Source organism: Sturnus vulgaris, chromosome 21 (assembly GCF_052056855.1).
Source record: "Sturnus vulgaris isolate bStuVul1 chromosome 21, bStuVul1.hap1, whole genome shotgun sequence".
In the NCBI taxonomy this organism is placed as follows: domain Eukaryota; kingdom Metazoa; phylum Chordata; class Aves; order Passeriformes; family Sturnidae; genus Sturnus; species Sturnus vulgaris.
In genome coordinates, this window is record NC_142263.1 from 5,280,183 (window position 1) to 5,286,604 (window position 6,422).

Sequence of the window (6,422 nt, forward strand, 5' to 3'; positions counted from 1 at the left end):
GAGCCGTCATTGGGCAGCCGCCGATGATTGACAGCGCTGGGGGGCGTGGTCACGGCGGAGTCCCCGCCCCTCCTCGCACAGCTGGCGCGCACAGCTGGCCGCGGGCGGAGCGCGCGCGCGCACATCTGGGCGGCGGCGCCGCGCGAGCGTCTGGAGCGGGGACCCCACGTGCGCCAGCGTCTGGCCAGATGTGCCAGGCAGATGTTGGCGGCCGGCACAGCTCACACGCCCCCTTTGCTAACCGAAAATTCTTCTTACTCTTGAATATTTTACAGACAAAACTCTGCCCGAATTCTGCCCCCGGGCTTGGCACCCGAAACACAGAGCCCAGCTGAACCGGGTGAGCAGTGCAGCGCTCCAGCTGTCCCATAAATTGAGAGGAACTCGGAACGCTTTGAGAGGCTCGCGGTGCTGACAGCCCCGGCTCAGCGCTCAGGTGTCCCCTGGGGCCACACACCTGCTCTGCAGCAGACGGGAAACACCAGCCATGTGCCCACCACGTGTGCAACCGGGAAAACATCTGGAAGAGCGGCAGGCTGGAGCACGAGCCGAGCCTGAGCCAGCTGCTGGCACAAATCCCAACTCTCTGACCCACAGCTGGGTGAAGCAGCCAGGAAAGGAGTGAGGGTGACTCTGCCCCTGGAGGTGCAGCTTTATAAGGAAATTCACATCTCTAGATTAACTCACCTCTTAAAAAGCGTGGCCTGAGGCCATCCTGACCCCTTCATTCCCAGTGCTCCGCGTGGAAAGCCGGGTTTAGTTCCTCAAGAGCAGGAAAACGCGTCGAGCAGGACTTGCTAAGGTTAACACAGGGATAAGCAAAAGCTGAATCCAACTGAAAACACGTTTGTTCCTCACAATCAGAAAGCCAGATGCAGACAAACAGCGTGCAGAGATGTCAGTGCTGCTGCAGGGTCACAGCAAAGGCAACAATCCCGCAGGACATTGCCCAGGTTTGTGTTCCCTGCCAAGTGATGGGGAAAAAAAAATCAGCCAAAGGGATTCGACATCCCAAAAGTCAGTCTGGGAAAAGCCACAGTGAGAGTGGAGAAGCATTTCTCTCCAGAGGTGAATGTGGCTCAGCTCAAGTGCGTTTTATTTGCTAAGAAAATCAATATTTGCCATGCAAGCAGATACCTGTGTCCACGTCAGGGACAATTATTTTCATTCTCTGAAAAGCTCTGCCCTGGAAGGACTGAATTTCCAGAGTACCCGGCACTTGAAAGGCTTTTAAATGTGCTCAGAGAGCTGCTGGGAGCCCAGAGAAACCCTCAGCTCCTTTCAAAGGTGGCAAAATCCTTTTCAAATCTGTTTTCCCTGACAGCTATTGATGAGGAATAAATGTCCTTTGCTCTCAAATGCAGACGGATTTGAAGCAACGATTTCAAGATGAAACAATCTGTCTCCTGTTTCCAGTAAGTTTACCTCGATCCATTAAACAGCACTTTTCAGATGGCTTTATTGGCTTTTTTTTTTATGGCTTCAACTATGACTCACGCAGATTGTCCCTTTTAAAGCCTTCCAATCAAATGGTGCCTCCGGGGTGGGGGAAACGCTGCTCTCCAAGGGAAAAGGGGGAAAACAGCGCTGCTGGATGGAGCAGATGGAAATCCAGGATGCAGAGGCTGCCCCACGCTGGGCTCTGCTTTAATCAACGCTCAGCCTGCAGCCACGGATCAAATAACCTAGCAAATACTGCACAAATATTGCACCAAGTGATGGCTGGCTCCACACAAACACCCCGAGAAGGGGCAGTGTGAATGGCTCAGCTGCGACATTGGCATTGGCCTGTCCCTGTTTTGTTCCAGGAACTGGGAGTGATTCCCTTCACCGGGATGAAGGATGAGCCCGGGGGCAAAGGTGCAGCTCAGGGGGAGCAGGATGGTGCTGCAGGGTCACAGTCTGGGCTTTGCTGGGCTCTGAGAGGAGCAGAAGTGGCTGCTGGTGGCTGTTTTTCCCCAGTTTTCCCTGGTTTTCCTCATCACTGTCACAGCCTGATTGTTGCCATGCTCTCAGTTCCAGCTGTGTCTGGGATTGCTGGTGGGAGGAGGAAGGAGGAGCATCCCTGAGTTCTGGTGCTATTCAGAGAGCTTCAATTACACTTTTTTCTCCATCTCATTTCCAGATGTGAGCCACAGCACCAACCAGAGTTCCCCCACATGGCAGAGCCCAGCTGGACATCACTGCCTGGTGCAGGGCAGAGCAGGAGCCAGCACACCCTGCACAGCCTCGGGCAGCTCAGACTGACCCAGCCCCAGCAGCAGGGACGGATTTTGCTGCCTGGCCCCACCCCAGGGCCCTCCTGGGGTGCAGCATCTCTGCTGCCACATCACCCGAGCTGCTGAGCCAGCAAAGGCCCCAGCACTGCTGCCCTGACCTCTGCTAGCTGGAGTCTGGCACATTCACAGGCCAAAATGAGGCTTTTTTTTCCCTCCCTGGACTCCCAATCCAACACTTTTCCCGCCATCGGCTCCACTCCAAAAGTATTCCTGAATTCAAGTCCAGTGCGATATTTAAAAGCTTGCTACTCCAGATAGCCTGGCCCTCATCCAGGAGCATTTTACCTTAATTCCACCTCCCAATCCCAAGAATGTAAAGAATTTCCCCCTGGCTCTGTCCAGCAGCCCGGAGCAGGGTGAGCTGTTCTTGCCAGAAGTGTTAAATACTGTTAAACAGGGATCTTTTTCCTCCAGTACCTCAGCAGCAATGGCACAACCCCATTTTCTGTCTCACATGAGGAGGATCTCTGATCTCTCCATGAAGAAGCAGCTGGAGGATGTTCAGCGCTTGTGGTTTTCATATCTGAAGTCACTAAAGGGAGTTTGGAAGGGCAGGGAGGGGTGAGGGGCTCAAAAAATCTTTGTTACTTCAGTTGTAGAAGTTTGGAGCCTTCACAGAAAGAATGGAAGGGAGGGATTTGGAGGGTATGATAAAGCACACACAAAGCAGCAGGGTTGGATTTCAGCTTGTCCTGTGAAAATTCATTTGGCTTTTGGGTAAAATTCCAAAATCCCAAACCCTGTGTGCCCTGTGCTGGGCATCCTTCCCTCTCCCTGCAGCCCTAAGAGCTTCCATGGCTCTGTGTCAGGGATGTGCTGAGTCAATCCCGGTATCTGGGCATTTATGGATGGGAACAAAACCACGGGAAAAACGCCGGGATTGGCACCTTCCTGCCAAAGGGAACTGCCAATGATTCCATCAGCACAGCCCTCTGTGGTGCCTTGGAGGATCCCAGGGCAGGATTCCTCTCCACATCCCAGCTCTGAGATGCCTTTGGGCTGAAGGTGATCCCAGACCCCTGAAGCAGGGACAGGGAATGGGAATAATCCACTGCTGGGTGCAGGATGGCACCCAGCACCACAGACAGACCCCAGCAGGGCAGGCTGAGCTGAAAAAAAACAACCTGGACATTCAGGAAAGACTTAAAATACCCAGAGGAGGACAAAATCCAAGGACTGTGCCCACAAACCTTTGAGTTTAGGGAAAACAGACCTGCATCCCAGGAGAATCAGATGTTCCTGCACCCAGATCCCACCTTCAGCCTCACACAGATGATTTCAGGAGCAGAGCAAACCTGTCAGCCACACACCCAGCCAGGACATTGGTTAACTTGGAAGGATGTTCATGTCTGGCTCAGCTGTTCCCAGAGGAACATTCATTTTTATTGCTTTCCTCTGCTACTGAGATTTTTCTGGCCCTCGTGCAGCGATGGCAGTGCCTGTGCAGAGTCTGCCCTTGGCAGGGCAAGGTTTGTCCAAAGCCACCCAAACCAAGCCATGGGAATGCCTGTGGGAGCAGAAATGTCATTCCCACTGTTTGCCAGCAAAATCTCTCAGCTGCCAGCACGGGGATCCCCCAAAACTGCAGGCACAGCCTCACCCTGTGCAAACCTGACAGTATCTCCATCCACCTGCAGCTTCTCCCTGGATTCCCTGGCAGGGATCCCTGGCTCCTGCAGGGTTTGGACTCATCCTACTCCATCACTGAGCAGGGTTTTCCTGCTGCAAGCACCATTTCAGGAGGATTTCAGCTGAGGTTATCCAAAGCCAGGAGAACATGGACTTCATTTTTACAACCTGACCTTCACCTGCTTGTGGCTCACAGAGGATCAAGGTGATTTTTGCTCCAACCCTGAAAAACAGCATTTTCTGATAAATAGCTCCATATTCCCCACCTCTGCCTGATCCCTGCTGGTTTCTAGATGGGACAGCTATGAACTGACCTGGCCATGTGTCTGGAGAAATAATTATGGGGATAGGAACCTCTCCACGCCGCCCTCATCACAGGCAAGGCATTTCAGGCATCACACAGATTTAATTCACAGGAAGACATTTCCCCCCAGCTGCAGGAGCCCCTGGAGGTGCAGATCTTTGGGATTTTCCAGCTGGTAGGAAGTCCAATAAATACAGAAGGAGCTGTTTTTCCAGCCATAGGCATCTCCCCATGTCCTTGGCTTGCAGACAGCTGCTGATGTGGCACGAGGACGTGTGCGGGAGGAGAGCTCATCTCCGGCACGGGGACATCCCAGAATAACCCATTGCCTAATTCCTTCCTCTTCTTTAGGTTTTCCTGAAAAAAAAAACCCTCTAAAAAAACTCCCAAATCAGTATCACAGAGACTGGCTAAGCTGGAGTTTTTATAAAGTCTCTACTCAAGGCTTTGGGTGATGTGCAATGCTCTCAGTTGACCCTTAAGAGTAGAGGGATTTCCTATTTCTTATTTCTTGCCCCATGAGGTTTAAATGGCTGAAAATTCCCTGTGGCTAGCAAGATCAAGGTCAAAAGATAATCTGTTAAAGATCTGCCCCTTTATGCAAAGAAAGAAATCATTTTTTTTCTTTAAGAACCCCCCAGATTGCTCCAGCAGAAGCAAAAAATGAATTTATCCACCTGAAATAACACTTCTAAATTAAGAAAAGAGAGCAGCTATCAATACAGCAATTTTCCAGAGGAGAGAAAAAGCACAGAAATGGCAAAATCAGGAACTGCTCAGCCCATCCTGGTTCTAACACTTCCTCCATCATTCCCAAATATCCCCACCCAGATTTTTACAGTTTGATCCATTCCCATGGGATCCTGCTGGATTTGGTTGATGTATCCCCATTATTAAATTCTGCCCATTCTCTTGCATTCAGCCCTTACAGGAATATTCAATTTCTTGTTTTCCTAAGGAAGAAAACCAGAGTTTCCCTGCCAGAATTGGCCCACAAAGGGCAGAACTCTTCAGCCAACACTGCTGATGCTTGTAAAGCCACATTAAAAACTTTCTGCACTCCTGTAGCCAGCAGGAAGACTTTGCCCTTAGATCAGGGCTTTGGATTCCAAAAGCTTTTGGTTCCTTTGAGCACAATTCCCTTCAGGCAGCCTCTGGCTAACCTGGGATGGATGGAAAACAGCTGGATTCAGTGTTTTGGGGATTTTTGTGGATGTATCCAGCAAGGAACACACCACCAAAGCATGGGGGATCTGGATCTGCCACCCAAAATCAGCCCTGTCCTGTTTATCTGTGAAAGGGCAGACTCATCTTGCTTTGTCCAAAATACATTTTTATATCCATAACATTCACATTAAATGCTCTGGAAGAGGCTCCCAGGGAAGGGAGCTCATCACAGTTCAAGGGGCATCTGGATTCTCCTACTCACATGGGTAACTTTAGGTAGGGGTGAAGAACAGGGAACTGGGCCTGATGATCCTTAGGGATCCCCTGAAACCCAATCTTCTATGATTCTATATCCTATTCTATAAACACCCACAGAAATAAATAAATAAATACAAATATAATAAAAAATTCTGCCCCAGCCTGTGGTTAGTGCCCACCCAGCCTCCCCCATTCCCCTCCTCAACAGGACAGCAAGAAAGAGAAACTGAAAACAAAGCTCAGGGCTCAAGAGAAACTCAGGAGCCACCTGAGAGGCACCAAACCTGGCTGGTTTAGTGTCCCTCCACCACCTGGCCTGCAATGAAAACTCCCAAATTGTCCGAAAAACACCTCTGGAGCCTCAGCCAGGACACAGCTCCTGCAGGGACTGAGAAAATGTGACAGTGGGATCAACTCTCCTGAATGCATTTGGGGAACCCAGCCAGTGCCTGCATCTGATTTCTTGCCTCAGCTCCAGCCAGCTTTAATGCAACATCAGCTTGGAAGCTGTAAAACATCAGACAAACAATGTAAACCAATGCAAGCAGCAAGATTTAACAGGAAACAGGCTGTGCTCTTCGTTTTTTGGATGGGAGAGCAGCTGGCTGGGGCAGGGATGATCCCATCCAAAACTCCTCACACCCATTTGCTGATTTGCAAGGAGAAAAAGGGGGCTGAGGGCTGATTTCATGGGGGAGTCGGTGTAATCATCTGTTCGTGGCTTCAAATGGCACAAAAGGCAGAATGGTCACAAAAAGAGACAGATAAAATATTATTAAACCAAA